The 16,469-nt window shown below is 49.9% G+C and overlaps 1 protein-coding gene and 1 non-coding gene across 3 annotated transcripts in view; both read left to right on the top strand.

Moving 5' to 3' along the window:
- Positions 1-16,469, top strand: part of MYO18A (myosin XVIIIA) — a 171,847-nt gene that overhangs the window by 24,016 nt on the left and 131,362 nt on the right. The gene's annotated exons all lie outside the window — the stretch shown is intronic.
- TRNAA-CGC (transfer RNA alanine (anticodon CGC)) lies at positions 8,824-8,895 on the top strand. Its single transcript has one exon. It is a non-coding gene; the product is annotated as a tRNA-Ala (tRNA).

The following is a 16,469-nucleotide window of genomic DNA, read 5'->3' as shown; positions in this document are numbered from 1 at the left end:
GAAAATTACGCCTCAAGATGTGAGGGTGGCTGGCAGCTTAGATGAACTGATGTATGCTTGTGCCCTGCCTTTTGGTTCTGCAAACAAGAAGAAGAGTTGGTTTTTATATGCTGACTTTCTCTATCTCTTAAGGAAGATTCAAACCAGCTTGCAATCGCCTTCCCTTCCCCTCCCCACAACAGACACCCTGTGATGTAGGTGGGGCTGAGAGAGCTGTGACTAGCCCAAGGTCACCCAGCTGGCTTCATGTGGAGGAGTGGGGAAACAAATCCAGTCCACCAGATTAGCCTCCGCCGCTCATGTGGAGGAGTGGGGAATAGGCTTACCAGGTCCCTTTGCTCCATCTGTGGGAGGTCTTCAGCAGCCCGCGACACGCCTACGTCACTTCCGGGTTTACTTGTAAGCGATGCGGATGCTCTATCAATCTCTGCCAAACTCTCTCATTTCCATAGAGTTTCTGTGGAGGTTGCTAGAGCGTCCGCATCACTTCCTGGTAAACCCGGAAGTGATATAGGCATGTCGGTCGGGGTGCGCGTCCACTCGTTGCCTGCCGGCCCTCAGCTGTTTGGCGGGCAGCCCAGTGGATTGGTGGGATTTTACCCGCCACCACCGGGCACCTGGCAACCCTAGTGGGGAATCAAACCCGTTTCTCAGGATCAGAATCCACCACTCTTAACCACTACACCACGTAAGGCTTTAAAATGGGGTTAGATGGAAGCATGGAGGAGAGGTTGCTGTTACTCATCACCACTCAGTGGTACCTCTTCCATGTCGAGGAGGAGAATTAGGGGTGCCAGGTCCCTCTTCGCTATCGGCGGGAGGATTTTGGAGTGGAGCCTGAGGAGGCGGGGTTTGGGAGGGGAGGGACTTCAGTGCCATAGAGTCCAATGGCCAAAGCGGCCATTTTCTCCAGGTGAACTGATCTCTATCAGCTGGAGATCAGTTGTAATAGCAGGAGATCTTCTGCTATTACCTGGAGGTTGGCAACCCTAAGGAGAATATCAGTTGCTGGGGGCAGCAGTGGACAATCGTCTTCTGCAAGTGGGTTTCCGTTATTGGCTGGCCTCTGCTGGGGGCGCGGGGTGCCCGACTGGGGGGACCTGAGGCCAGATTCAAGGATCCTTCCGTGGTTCAAGCATGGGAATGTTTGTTACAGGCCCCCCCCCCCGAACGAAGCAGTGGTTTGTACCCCGTTTAGGCAGCAGTGTGAACACAGCCGGTGTGAAGCCTTTTGCTGCTGAACTTGTGGGAGCAGAGGTGTTTGCCCCACAAGCATTGCTGAGGGGCTGTCCCCGATTCCCTGATAGGGCAACATCTGGGGGAATTAATTGTCTTTTTGCAGCAGAGCAGCCCCATCTGCCTGGCCTCCTCCCCGAGGCATTGCTCTGCCTTTCACTATGTGTGATTATGAGGGGCGGAATCGATCCTGCCTTGGCTGACTTTGTCTCTGGTCGAAATCGATTGTGCTGTTTGCAATGGGACTGCGGCCCCTTCATCGGTCTCTTGAGGACAGTCAGATATACAAATCCCAGTATGCAGTGCAGCATGGAGGCTCAGGGGATGCTGGACGATGTAGTCCCTCTGCTTAGCTCTCTTTTGAGCTTCTGTTAATGGCCACATATGCTTCTTTCAAAAGGACTGCATGAGAGACAAAGTTTGTCTGTCAGCCTCCCCCCCCCATCTGCTTGATGTAGATATTTTCCAGGGCCTGATGGTAGGGAGTGATTCTAAAAGCTTTGTGTCCATTTCTAATAGGGTTGCCAACCTCCAGGTACCAGCTGGAGATCTCCTGTTATTACAAATGATCTGCAGCTGATCAGTTCCCCAGGGAGAAAATGGCTGCTTTGGCAATTGGACTCTGGCATTGAAGTCCCTCCCCTCCCCAAATCCCGCCCTCCTCAGGCTCCGCCCCAAAAACCTCCTGCCGGTGGCAAAGAGGGGCCTGGAAACCCTACTTTCTAAACACTGCTTACCACATTAGGGTTGCCAGGTCCCTCTTCGGGGTTTGGGGATGGGAGGGACTTCAATACCATAGATTCCAATTGCCAAAGCGGCCATTTTCTCCATTTTCTCTATTGGCTGGAGATCAATGGTAGCAGCAGGAGATCTCCAGCTAGTACCTGGAGGTTGGCAACCCTGTACCACATGTAGGTCCTGAGGATGTCCTGAATGCAGAGTTTTGGTGTTCTGCTCTGGATGGGAGGGGACTTGAAATTATGCTTTCCTGCATGGTGACGGGAGGGACTCACCCAGTAGAAGCAGCTCATAGACCTTGCCGGGGGGGGGGGGGGAGAAGAATGAATGTTAAAAATGGCATTTCTGATCCTTGAGGGGAGCCCTTAGGAAGGAGTTTGCTCAGGCTGGTTCCACTGGGGAGGGGCTGTGGCTCAGTGGTAGAGCATCTGCTCGGCATGCAGCAGGTCCCAGGTTCAATCCCCGGTATCTCTAGTTAAACGGACTAGGCAGGTGATGTGAAAGACCCCTGCCTGATACCGTTGAAAGCCGCTGCTGGTACAATACTGACTTTGATGGACCCAGGGTCTGATGCAGTATAAGGCAGCTTCATGTGTTCAAGTCACCATGAAGAGGTCATTTGGAGGGCTGAAACCTTGCTCCATTTCCCAGGCTTGAGAATTGGCTTGGCCGATCTTTCTTGTAGGGGAGACAGAGCCTCGGGCTCTTCTGAAGCTGCCTTTAGCTTGCAGATTATCACTGCTTAATGGGATCCTCTTTTGCTTCCCACACCAGGCAGGATGTGATGACTCCCCACCCTCCGCCTTGACATTCGAGCATGTATGAGAGCTGCTGGGCTTGGAGTCCAGGAAGGCAGCACCAGGCCTTGTCTTGGCCAGCCTCGTGAGTGCCGGGGAACCAGGTGTCCTGCCCTGCTCTCGTCTGTGCCTCGCCCCTTCCCCCAGGCTCATTCGGGCTAGAACAGCTTGAAGGTTTCTGAATTTTATGTCACATTACCAAAGCTTCCCCCCCCCCAACGTGGTGTAGTGGTTAAGAGCGGTGGTTTGGAGTGGTGGACTCTGATCTGGAGAACCGGGTTTGATTCCCCACCCCTCTACATGAGTGGCAGACGCTAATCTGGTGAACTGGATTTGTTTCCCCACTCTTCCCCATGAAGCCAGCTAGGGGACCTTGGGCTAGTCACAGCTCTCTTGGAGCTCTCTCAGCTCTCTTGGAGCCTCACCTACCTCACAGGGTGTCTGTTGTGAGGAGGTGAAGGGAAGGTGATTGTAAGCAGGAGGAGGATTTTATATGCTGACTTTGTCTACCCCTTAAGGAAGAATCAAACCAGCTTACAATCACCTTCCTTTCCCCTCTCCACAACAGCCACCTTGTGAGGTAGGTGAGGCTGAGAGAGCTCTAAGGGAGCTGTGACTAGCCCAAGGTCACCAAGCTGGTGTCATGTGTAGGAATAGGGAAACCAATCTGGTTCATGTGACGGAGTGGGGAATCAAACCCGGTTCTCCAGATTAGAGTCCACCGCTCCTAGCCGCTGCTCTTAACCACTACACCACGCTGGCTCTGTCTAGTTTCTAGTAGGAAAGCAACCAGCGGGCGAGAGAAATCAGGACTGGTCAGTAAAAGGAATGGAGCTTGCTGGTCACTTTGAGTGGAATGGTTGGGGTGGGGAAGGGGGTCTTAGGAGCAGGGTGGTACCCCATTAGGCACAACCTGCTCTTAGCAGGACAAGGACCGAGTGGCCCCTTTTCGTCCCTCCCAGGCCGTCCCTGCTAATTCTGTGTGGGGTGTTGATCCCTGTAGACAGGGCTTGGCCAAGGAGAGGGCAGAGTTCTGCTGTCTGCCCCTCTCTTCCCTGGCTCCAGGTCTTCCCTGGAGGCTGCTCCGAGGGCCTGTGGGGGGAGTTCATAACGGGGAAGGAAGCAGCAGGCTGTCCTTTGGCTCGGATCCCGTTGAGCAGTTTCCTCTCCGCAGCAACATCTTTAGGCCAGAATGTGACACAAACAGGAAAGCTTGGCGGCCAGTCCCTGGGCTTGATTGCCTTTGGGAGACATTTGGAAAGCGGGCACGTTGCTAGTGGCTGGCCTCTCTTTCTTTCCTTGTCTCACGCTGGCCTCCTCCCTCTGCTACCCAGGCCTTTGGAACTGCTTGAGGTAAGGAGGGTCAGGAAGAGATGGCCAGCGCCTGGTGAGGAGGGCGGTCCCAGGGGACCGGATGGGAGAGAGCAGGAAGGGGGGGAAGGCTAAGCCAGAGCCAAATGCCTGGGGGCCGAGCGGGTGTGAATGGCTCTTCTGTACAGGGTGGTGACCCCTGTGTTACAGCCTCTCAGTCTCTCCCTTCTGCCTCTAGGCCTCTTTGGTGGGCTTATGGAAGTGGGTGCATCAAGGAAGCTTTCTGATAGAAGCAGAAGAAGAGTTGGTTTTTATGTGCTGACTTTGGGGGTTACTGCGCTTTGAATTCCCAGTGATGTATTAAGAGTTTGAAAATGTTGTAAAAAACATCGCTTTAAAAGGGTTTTTGGATACCACGGCTTATAAATGGTTGGAAGACGTCTTCACAGCTAAAGGGGCCAAGCAAAGTGCGAACAGTATTTTTTATAACGTTTTCAAACTCTTAATACATCGGTGGGAATACATAGAAAGTGCAAACAGTATTTTTTATAACGTTTTAAAACTTAATACATCGCTGGGAATACAAGTGCAGTAACCCCCTTTCTCTGCCACTTAAGGAAGAATCAAACCGGTTTACAATCACCTTCTCTTCCTCTCCCCAAAACAGACATCCTAGGAAGTAGGTGGGGCTGAGAGAGCTCTAAGAGAGCCGTGACTAGCCCAAGAGCTGTGACTAGCCCAAGGTCACCCAGCTGGCCACTACACTGGCCAGTGTGGTGTGATGGTTAAGAACAGTGGTTTGGAGTGGTGGACTCTGATCTGGAGAACCGGGTTTGATTCCCTACTCCTCCACATGAGCGGCAGACAATCTGGTGAACTGTCTTTGTTTCCCACTCCTATACACAAAGCCAGCTGGGTGACCTTGGGCTAGTCACAGCTCTCTCGGCCCCACCTACCTCACAGGGTGTCTGTTGTGGGGAGGGGGATGGAAGGTGATTGTAAGACGGTTTGATTCTGCCTTAAGTGGTAGAGAAAGTCGGCATATAAAAACCAACTCTTCTTCTTGATGTGTAGGAGATTAGAGTCCGCCACTCATGTGGAGGAGTGGGGGAATCAAACCCGCTTCTCCAGATTAGAATCCACTGCTCCAAACCACTGCTCTTAACCACAACACCACGCTGGCCCTCATGATAGTTGCATGTGTATCCCAAAGAGCTTGGGCCTGTGTGGTGGTGGTGGGAATTCCGTTTCTGTTCCCAGTCGCAGCGGTTCTTTGAGATGGGCGACTGACCACTCCACAGCCTAGCTGATGTTCTCCAAAGCAGCCTTTGTTGGCTGAGCTGGGATTGGAACCCAGAACTGCTAATCTGCATCCAACCTGATGCCTGCTATACTGCAGTAGCTCAAAGAGTCTTGATCCTCAAGCTTCTGGGAGCCAGCATACAAAAGTGCGGGGAGGGTTTTTTTGGTTGCTAAATTAAAAACACGTATCCCTCTCATCATCCCTATGTTTGAAGTGGCTAACAATGTGATTCCAACTATATTGCCAATACAAAAATACCACAAAAGGAGTGTAAACATAGCTAGATCAATGAGTACAAAAGAACTACCCGGCAAACCCCTGCCAGCAGAATCAAATTGGGTTTAATTTTTAAAAGCCCTTTGAATGGTACAGCTTTGGACAGTTTGGCGTACTCTAGGCAGGGAAGGAACCCTTCGCGTTTCTTCAGGCAAGCTGTTCTGAAGGTAGCACAAGAGAACAAATATAGCCTCACCTGGTGATACGATGGAATAGGAAACATCTGGTAAAAATGACATCACATTTACTCAGCAGCCCACACCTGTCAGTACATGGGTCACTGCATTATACACCAATTGAAGTTCCTGGAATGCCCTCAGGAGCAGCCCTACATAGAGTATGTTTATGTAGTACAGTTCTGAGGTTACAAAACGGATCAGTGCCAGGTTGGCTGAGTCCATAAGAGGAGATGACTAATGAGGCAAATGCAGATCATAGGAGGCGTGGTTGTGTGAGTGAGTGTGTTAGTACCATGTGGCTGGAATTACTAGCTTGAGCCAGCTAAAACTTGCTCCTGCCTGCTCTGTGGTTATGATTCGGAGCCTAGATTGCATAGGTGGAACTGTGCAGGCTTCGTTCCACTGTGCAGGAGGAGAGTGGACTTGATGATCTTGTGGGTCCTTCCGTTTCTTCTGATCCTTTATGAAGCTATGTTCATGCCACGCAAGGATCAGAAAACATCTGCAACATGCGAGTCCCCCCCAGCTATTCTAGAGCTCTGATTTCTCAGCAGTCATTTTTGTCCAGTAGGTGGCAATAGCGTGTAGCAGATTTTTGTAGATCAGTGACTCTTGAGGAAGAAATATGTTAACAGGAGTTCAGTAGCACCAGAAAGACTAACAGTTTCCCCCCCAGAATAAACGTTAAGTCAGAGCTCACTTTTGAAGTGTTGTGATGCTAAATAGATATAGTGGGCACTTCAGAAACTTGGTGGAGTGCTTGTGGCTGGCTTCTCTTTCTTTCCTTGTTTCATGCTGGCCCTCTCCCTCATAGAATCATAGAGTTGGAAGGGATCCCCAGGATCATCTAGTCCAGCCCCCTGCAAAATGCAGGAAATTCCAACAGCCGCACACCAAAGTTATTTAGGACTTTATCCAGTGAAGACCAGGGTGCAGGAAATTCACAACTACCTCCCCCGCACACTCCCAGTGACCCCTACTCCATGCCCAGAAGATGGGCATCCCCTCTGCTATGGACTATAGTCACCCATGGGTACAAACCAGAAACAGGACAGGGAGGGGTATGTTGGGGATTGTGTTGTATCATAAGAGGGCATAGAGTCAAATAAGTTGCATCGGGGGACTATCCTTCCCACGGAATTGGAATGAACAGATACCCCCCCTTTCTTTGCCGTCAAGCCACAGCTGACTTAGGTGACCCCTGGTGGGGCAAGAGACATTCAGAGGTGGTTTGTCATTGCCTGCCTCTGCATCACGACCCTGGAATTCCTTGGAGGCTGCCCATCCAAATCGACCCGACCATGTTTAGCTTCTGAGATCTGACGAGATCCAGGTCAGGGCTACCGGGCCCTAAGGGTTCCTTAAAAGCATGTGTGTGTTTGTTGGGTACTGTCACCCTCCTGATCCGATCCATGAGAGGATCTCAAGATGGAGAGGTGAGCAGGTGGGAGGTGACTAAAATGGAAAATGTAACACTGGATGACTCGACTACCCTTGCGTCGGCTGGGCAAATGTGTGCTCAAAAGTCAGAAAAAGCCAAACAGGTTGAAGGAAACAAATTTGCTGTTTATAAAGCCAATACATTATTTGGATTAAAATAAATAAATAAAACAATTTATCGTATTTTTTGCCTATAAGACGCCTCCATGTATAAGACGAACCCTTTTTTAAAACCCAAAATTAAGAAAAAAGACAACCCCCAATTTTGGGGCAAAATTCTAAAGAAAAAAACGTAGTCTTATACTTGAAAAAAATACGGTAATGTGTATTTTTGGGTTACTGAACATGAGTCTGTAAGAGAATACTCCCTGGATATGGTCCAATACAGTCACAATAAAATACAGACACAGTGTTTTATAGTGTTTCTTTTATACTGGTTAGCATTCACACAATACCTACAGAATCTATAAGATTCATGTGTATGGTTTTTGAGGTTTTTTAAACAGTAGGCATAAGTTGTATTTTGTAAAATTTTATATATCAGACCACTGATGAAGACACCATGTTGAAATGTGCTTAGTCTTACTGTTAACAAGAGAGTTTTACATGTTATGTTTATTTTTTGACAATTTTGTACACACATTAAAGGATATTCCTGTAGGTTCCTGTTTAATAAACAGGAAGCTTGTTTTTCATACATATACTTTCCCCTTCAACTTTTTATTTTGGGGTTGGTTGCAGGTTATCTTCCCCCCTTTTAAAGACCTGTGCCTCTTTCAAACATGTTGGACTATTATCTGGCAGACCCTGGTTGGAATCACCACTAGTGCTGTGGAAGCTTGCTGGATGACCTTGGGCCAGTCATATCCTCTCAGCCTAACCTACCTCAGAGGGTCGTTGTGAGGCTAAAATGGAAGAGACGAGAATGATGTAAACCGCTTTGGGTCCCCATTGTAGAGAAAGGTGGGGTATCAATGAATTAAATAATTAATAAAGCTATGCCAATTTTTGTGTGTGTGAATGTAATACTTTGGATTTCACTGCAGAGACGAACTACCTCCGATGGTTAGTGGATATGTTAAAATACCCCCCCCCCTCACATACTGGTCATACTAGGAAGGCTTTCTTTATTTAGAGGGCATTTTTTGAGTTTGTAGCCTGCTGGTTTGAAGATGTTATTGGCTTATTTTAATGTACATTTTGTAATTTTAAGAATTGTATGCAACATCTGCGAAGTCAGGATTGGCTAAGGAATGCAGAATATAGATTTTTTTAAAAAATCATGGCTGATGCCGTAGCTGTCTCATCCGGTGTTCTTGAGGATGGGTGGGGGAGGCTGAGAGGTCCGGCAGGCTGTTTGTGCGGTTCAGCGGATAAGCAAACAAATATACATGAGGAACAGCGGTTGTTTGGCTGTCATATGGCAGGCTTTGGTCAGCAAAACCACAGTTCTTCGAAAAGCGGGAGGGAAAAAAACTTTCTAAAGCAGGATTGGAAAAGGTTCAAGCAAAGTCCCCCTGGGTACTTCTTGAACTTCTTGGGAGGGGCTGTGGCTCAGTGGCAGAGCCTCTGCTTCGCATGCAGAAGGTCTCCGGTTCAACCCCTGGCAGCTCCAGTTCAAGGGACTAGGCAAGTAGGTGATGTGAAAGACCCCTGCCTGAGACCCTGGAGAGCCGCTGCCGGTCTGAGTAGACAATGCTTTGATGGACCAAGGGTGTGATTCAGTATAAGGCAGCTTCATGTGTTTTAACAGTCTGCCCTAGTCCAGTGACTGAGCAAATCACTCAGGGCACTTTCGCAAATGCCAAATAATGCACTTTCAATCCACTTTCAATGCACTTTGAAGCTGGGTTTTACTGTGTGAAAGGGCAAAATCCACTTGGAAATGATTGTTAAAGTGTAGTGAAAGTGCATTATTTGGCATGTGTGAAAGTGCCCTGTCAGTTATGGGTAGGTCTGGGTTAGTGGGAGACCGATGTGTCAATGTGTAGCATGGCTGGCTTGCATGCATGGGGAGTCCTGGTCATGCAATGGTTCTGTAAGCATCATGCACTCTTCTGCTGTAGCTCTTTCTTAATCTGGTTCTGCAGTGGTGGAGATGGATTCGAAGTGCTGTTGGGGTAGCAGATGCCCAAAATATGGGGTGCAAAAGAGCCAGCGAGGCATAGTGGTTAAGAGCGGTGGTTGGAGCATTGGAGTCTGATCTAGAGAACAGGATTTGATTCCCCACTCCTCCACACGAAGCCAGCTGGGTGACCTTGAGGAAGTCACAGTTCTGTTAGAGCTCTCTCAGCCCCACCTATCTCACAGAGTGTCTGTTGTGGGGAGGGGAAGGGAAAGTGATTGTAAGCCGGTTTGAGTCTCCCTTAAGTGGTAGAGAAAGTCAGCATATAAAAACCAACACTGCTGCTTCTTATCTGGAGAAACTAAGCTCATGAAGGAGAGGGGGGGCTCCTCTTGATTGGGAGGAGGCCTTAGTCCAGACTGAGCCCCTGAATGGTTTGCTTCCTTCCAACCCCCAACCTTCCCCCCTGCCTCAGCACTGGCAGCGTTCCTCAATACCGTGCCTATTTATAGCGCTTCTGTCAGCGGCAGCAGAGCTAAGGCATTCCCTGCCAGGGGAAATGTGACTTTACGCAGACTTTACGCAGAGACAGAAAGAGAAGTGTGTGTGTAGGGGTGAAGCAGCTGGAGTCAGAGGGGGAAGCTTGAATTTAACTGAAAGAAGAGGCCAAATGAAATAGGGGTGCATGTGGAAGAGTTAAGGACAGAAAAAGGGGACTGCTAGTTGACGGTTACAAGCACCAGACTTGCCCCTAGTTTCTGGAAGCTGTGAACAGCTTCATGTGTTTTAACAGTCTCCCCCAGTCCAATGACTGAGCACATCACTCGGCACTTTCACAAATGCCAAATAATGCACTCTCAATCCACTTTCAATGCACTTTGAAGCTGGGTTTTACTGTGTGAAAGGGCAAAATCTAGGCATGGAAGTTCCATTTAAGTGTAAGGGTTCACAGTTCTCCTTTAAAAAATGTCCTGCAATAGGGTTCCAGACTGACGCAATTGGTGCTGAAGATTGTCACTTGGCCTCAGTTTCCCTATCCGAGAGGTCCCACCATTGGAGCTGTTGAGCTGTGTCTGTCGGCCCCAGGACTTGAACAGGGCTCACTACTGCCCAGTTTTATAGGGTATGGGAGGGGTTCTTGCCCTCTAGGATAATGGGGCTTGTCTGGCAGTGTTGCCCAGTGATGCTACCAGGGAATGCCATTCTCTGGGCCTCAGTGAGATCAGCTTCTCACCCTGTGCCGTTGTGCCTTTTGCAATGTAGCCCTTCCCAAATCAAGTGGGAGGGAATCCCTTGAACCAGAGAATCATAGAATTGGAAGGGGTCATACAGGTCATTTAGTCCAACCCCCTGCTCGGTACGATCAGCCTAGAGCATCCCTAACAAGTGTTTGTCCAGCTTCCTCTTGAAGACTGCCAGAGAGGGGGAGCTCACCACCTTCCTAGGCAGCCGATTCCACCGCTGAGCTACTCTTACTGTAATTTTACATTACCTGATTTTATCCCCATTGGCTGCCAGAGAAATGGCGGTACGCTTGCCACAAAGCTTTCTTTCAGCATCTTCAGTTCAATAAAAGTCTGAGTCAGAATAGATCACTTAGTCCACACCCTTGCTGAAGACCGAGCAATGTACGATCCATGCTGGATTCTTTCACTGCCCTTTTCTTAATAAGTCGACTGCTCAACTGGAACCGGCAAATAGTTGCCGGAAGACAAGTGATGGGATGATTTCCTCCCAAGAATATTTCTCTCTCTTCCAGAGAGTAGAGAGTGCAAGCAAATTGAGAGCCTGACGTGGTGAGGAGCCAGACAATGACAACTGTAGTGCAGAAGGGAACTTGATGGGAGCATGTAAAATTAGAGCATGCATTTCTGTTGAAGCAGCTGAGTGGTGCACGAAAGGAGGACTTCGCCTGTTCAGGAGTCTGCTCCTGCCATGTGCAAAATGAGGTGTAAGCTGTGCGCCTGTTGATGTGTCGGGTTATCATCAGGCTGTGTTTTGGGGTAATTGCTTGTTCCTCTCACAGCTCATGCGTGCACAAGCAGCATTACAGGCACCCTGCCCTGTCCACTTGCACTGTTTGGCTGTGCGCATGGGACCACACTTATGCCTCTACGTGAGGCAGTGCCAAGCTGAACAGCCAACTCCGCACGTGGTTTCCTGCAATGCAGGAGCATGAAAGGCTTGTCTGCCAGACGCCCACATCACTTCCTCTTTCTGGCCAGTGATGAGGCTTTTCTTCTCCTTCCTTTTTATAACGGCTTTCTCCAGCCCTGTCAAATTGGGCTCTTTCCTCCCCCCTCCGTGACTGTAAAAGCCCTCCTTGTTCAGGGCTGAGACCCGGGGGCAGCTGGGCAGCAGCAGAGCCCCCCCCCCCAACTCTGCCGTTTCACATTCTTGGCTATTTTTAGGCGGGCCGTATCAGCTCAGCTGTCCCTCTGCCGCCGGCCGTTACGTAGGGAAGTGGCACTTAAGTTACCTCTCGCGTTTCGCTCTCGCTCTCTTTCCAACGGAAGCCTGGCTTGAAGCGCTTCTCCGCTGAGTCTCCCTGGGGCTCTGGCCTCCCCCGGGCCTCGGTAAGGTAGAAAACCTCTCAGGTAATATGCCCACTCTAATGGTGGTGAAATGCCTGTTTTGGGGGTGGGCGGAGGAATGGATGGTGGGTGGGGGGGGTGATGTGTGCTTTGGCTCTGACAACATTCGAAGCAGGCAGGAGTAGGCCACAGTTGTCCACCTCACCCAATTTGTAGTTGCTTCTGAGCAGGGAGTCATTGTTGGCAGGGTGTGCTAAGTATGCAGAGAAGTGGCAGACTCGCCGATTAAAGATAAAAGTTGCTCTTTATTGAGGGAACTACATTTCGGGTAGGAAAGCTGAGAGACAGAGCCTCTAGCTGTCTGTCTAGCTAAGGAGGGGGAGAGAGGGTAGAATGACTTCCGTGAAGAAGCAGGAAATTAGACCTAAGAATATCAAAGGGCAGACAAGAGATGTGGAAAGGTATCTAGCCATACAACCCTAACTAGCCAACCAGTTGACTGCTCCCTGTTGGGTCTTCTTCTCAATTCTTTTGCACGCTAGACATTGCAATTTCCAACAGTCATTGATTTTTGTGGCTGCCAATGGCTTGATTTCACCCCTCCCCTGTCTACAAAATCCTGGGCAGCTCTCAAGGGGTGTGTGAGAAACCCCACCATCTCCTGTGGCCGGCTCCATTGCCCTGTATGCAGTTTGGGGAGTGTGACTGACTGAGGGTTTTGGGGCGGGGGGGAGCTAACCGCCTTGGGAAATTTCTAACTTCAGTTTGCTTAACTCCTAGTAAAAACTCTAAATGGAGTGTGTGTGTATGTGTATGTTGGGTAGATCTCTTGCGAAAGGCCTGCTTGGGTGCTTTCTAGGGCTGGTGTGCTAGTTACTAAGCGCTCTTGTATGGGGAAGGACGAGGCCGTTGTGGTCTACCCTAGACCAATGTGCAGCTTTTGTACCAGAGTATCCCATCTTGCTAGGGAGAGACTCCCGAGTTCCTGCCTCGGAGCGTGAGGAACCGTTCCTAGCAGAGAGTGCAAGTACTGCTAGGTACCCGGTACTCTGAGCATTTCCGCTCTCCCCACATTTATATCTTGTAAGCGATGGGCGTGTGGAGTCTTTGTGGCCCGAGGAGCTCTTGTTTTATTAAAAGCAAGTTCCGTACCCTCACGGCTGTTGAGGTGCACTTGGAAATGAGTGGGCAGAACCTGGAGAGGTTTTGGGAAGCCAGAGCGTGGGTGAAAAGGCTGAGTGGGGACTTTGGGCAGCCAGGATGTGGGGCTCCAGTGCTTTGGGGTGGCCACAAGAGGTGAAGGAACCTGGCGCTCGAGGAGTCCAAAAGGCTCCTCCGCTCGAGGAGTCCAAAAGGCTCCTCTGCTGAGGAACGGCGCCTCCTTTCTCTGGGCACTGGGGTAGTTGCTGGGGGTGATTACCAAAGGCTGTGAAGGTGAGTATGGAGTGGTTGCCTTGGGGTTGTGGGTGCAGTCATCTCTCCCTTCACCTGGGAGCCAGCGTGGTGTAAGAGCGGTGGTTTGGAGTGGTGGACTCTGATCTGGAGAACCGGGTTTCATTCCCCACTCTTCCACATGAGCGGCGGAGGCTAATCTGGTGAACTGGGTTGGTTTCCCCACTCCTCTACATGAAGCCAGCTGTGTGACCTTGGGCTAGTCACAGCTCTCTTAGAGCTCTCTCAGTCCCACCTTCCTCACAGGGTGTCTGTTGTGGGGAGGGGAAGGGAAGGTGATTGTAAGCCGGTTTGAGTCTCCCTTAAGTGGTAGAGCAGGGGTGTCCAATCTTGGCTTCCCTGGGCCACATTGGAAGAAGAATTGTCTTGGGCTGCACATAAAATACACGAACACTAATGATAGCTGATTCATAATGTTTTAAGTAAGTTTACAATTTTGTGTTGGGCCACATTCATAGCCGTCCTGGGCTGCATGTGGCGGGGGTGGGTGGGTGGGAGGAACAGTTTGGATAAGTTTGTGGTAGAGAAAGTCAGCATATAAAAACCAACTCTTCTTTTCTCTCTCTGCAAGAGGCCCCAGCAAAGGCAGGGCCGGGCCAGCCTGCCAGCTCCAGGCACCTGACATAGAGTCACCCCCTCAGAATAACCGCTGACAACGGGCTCTGTCTGTCTGGAGTGAGATATAAGGGAAGGCACACCATGTGGCAAAGGGTGCCCGTTGGCTGGGCAGGGTTCTCCATGGCCTGCCCTCTTACAGAGAGGAAAGGGCTGCACCTGGCTTGTGGTGTTACTGCAGCCTGTACCCGACAAGAGCCGGGGGGGCCTTGGTGACTGGGGGGGTTGCTGCATTCACTGTGTTGGATTCCTTTAGCTTACTTTAGCAAGGTGTGTGTGGCATTGCCTGCAACACCCCAGTGATGGAGTGGATTTGAGACTCGTCCCCAGTGTAGTGTAGTGGTTAAGAGCCGTGGATTCTAATCTGGAGAACCGGATTTGATTCCCTCTAGTCCACATGAAGCCTGCTGGGTGACCTTGGGCCAGTCACAGTTCTTTCCACCTTCTCTCAGCCCCACTGTCCTCACAGGGTGTCTGTTGTGGGAACGGAAGGTGGTTGTAAGCTACTTTAAGACTCCTTAAAGGTAGAGAAAATCGGGGTATAAAAACTAACTCTTCTTCTGAAACAAATGGCGGAGGAGGTCGGTTTCGCAGTTGTCGGTAGATGCTTGATTTGGGGACAGGCCATCAGGCCTTCGTTGTGTGCCTTTTGGCCTATAGCCTTTCTAAGATCAGCCCTTTCACGTCCGGAGCGGGCAAGTGCCAGGACCCTCCTCCATCTCATGGTCTCCTCTTGTGCTTCCTGAATCTGCCCTTTGCCAGGATGCGTCTGACAGGAATGCCCATGCTGGATCAGGCCCCTGTTCCAACCACCATTTTGCTTCCCAATAGGGAAGCCATTCTTCCTTGAGTATGTTTTTGGGTATCCTGGCTAGCAGCTGTTGAACAACAGCTCTGTGTATGAGTGTTATGTTTCTATATTGTTTGTATTCTGGAAGCCTGAATCATAGTGGGGTTTTGAGGGATGCCCCCCTGCTTTGGCAGTGCCCCTTTCTACCAACAGGCCACTGTGTAGCTTGGCTTGCTGCCTGTCAGTAAGCTGACCTCCCTTCCAAGGTACATTTAGTGCCCCAGCTTTTGACATCTAAGTGAAAACTTGCCCCTTCTTCAGACTTTATACTGGAAATCAGCATGGGGTGGGGTGGGCTAGCGTGTGTACCAAATGTCAGCTTTTTTTCCTGGGTCTGGCAGCGTCTTACCCATTTTAGGATACCCTTTGAACCCTCCCCCGTTTGAGGCTGATAAAAGTAGAATATCTCAGGACCTCCAGCTCATAGGGATGCACTCCGGGATGCACTCCAACAATTTCAGTGGTCCTGTGAGTGAGCCAGAAGAGCCAGCGTGGTGTAGTGGTTAAGAGCGGGCGGACTCTAATCTGGAGAACCGGGTTAGATTCCCCGCTCCTCCACATGAAGCCTGCTGGGTGACCTTGGGCCAGTCACAGTTCTCTTGGAACTCTCTCAGCCCAGACAGAGGCAGGCAATGGGAAACCACCTTCCGACGCCTCTTGCCTAGAAAGCCCTCCGGGATCTCCATAAGTCAACTGTGACTTGATGGCAAAATCACACACACACACACACACACACACACACACACACACACACACACACACACACACACACACACACGCAAGCCAGTCAGTGGGGCCCCATCGCTTTTGAAGAAGTGAGTGTCTATTTATGGTACCCTGTGGCTGTAGATTACTGCCAGCAATGTGGTAGAGCCACTTTCCCTTTTGTCCTTCTGAAACTTGCTGCCTGTCAGTTGCAGTAGGCAGTGGCAGTTGTTTTGGCCACACGCAGGTGAATAATCTTGCTTTTTTTGTGTGCCCGGTGGGTTTTCCGTGGCGTAGATTATCCATACTGGTGTGTGACTACAAAACTGATGGGGTTTCTGCAGCACCGGGCATGCTTCTGGGTCTCGTTGCAAATTCCTCAGCCCTTCCGTGGGAAAGTCCTTCACCTGTTCTCTGTCCTCTTGCCAAGTTTGCAAATGTGAGCAGATTGTGCTGCTCTGACCATAACAATGGGGATCCCGGGACGTGCTGCTTTGGGGATTTGGGCGATCCATATTTGGATCTTTCGATTTTCTCTTGTGAAGCTCAGTGTATCCACACTTTGGGTAGGGCGGGAAGGGAGTAGCTACTTAACCCTTTCTCTCTGTTTTGTCCCCCGCACACCGCAAAGCTCTTATTTCTCCTGTGGAGGAAATCCACGTATGTATGGTCACCATATGCTTTTCTTCCTAGGATAAATAGCTGGGGCATTTCAGATTCAGCTTTATTTATTAATACGGCTAATGCCATTAAAACATTCTTATCAGCTACAGGATAAAATTGGAGAAAATAATACAATATCTCAAACTATATACTATACAATTCTTAGATAGTTTGCACAGTTTAAAAGATCTCGAATTAATATGACATTTCCCCATTTTAAGTTAAATTACCAAGCCCCAGCTTTATCTGACGGATCATGTATATCACAGCACAAAATTTGGCTACTTGTTTCACTGTCTGGTCTG

This window comes from Euleptes europaea, chromosome 19 (genome assembly GCF_029931775.1).
Source record: "Euleptes europaea isolate rEulEur1 chromosome 19, rEulEur1.hap1, whole genome shotgun sequence".
In the NCBI taxonomy this organism is placed as follows: domain Eukaryota; kingdom Metazoa; phylum Chordata; class Lepidosauria; order Squamata; family Sphaerodactylidae; genus Euleptes; species Euleptes europaea.
This window is presented reverse-complemented; position numbering and strand designations above follow the sequence as displayed.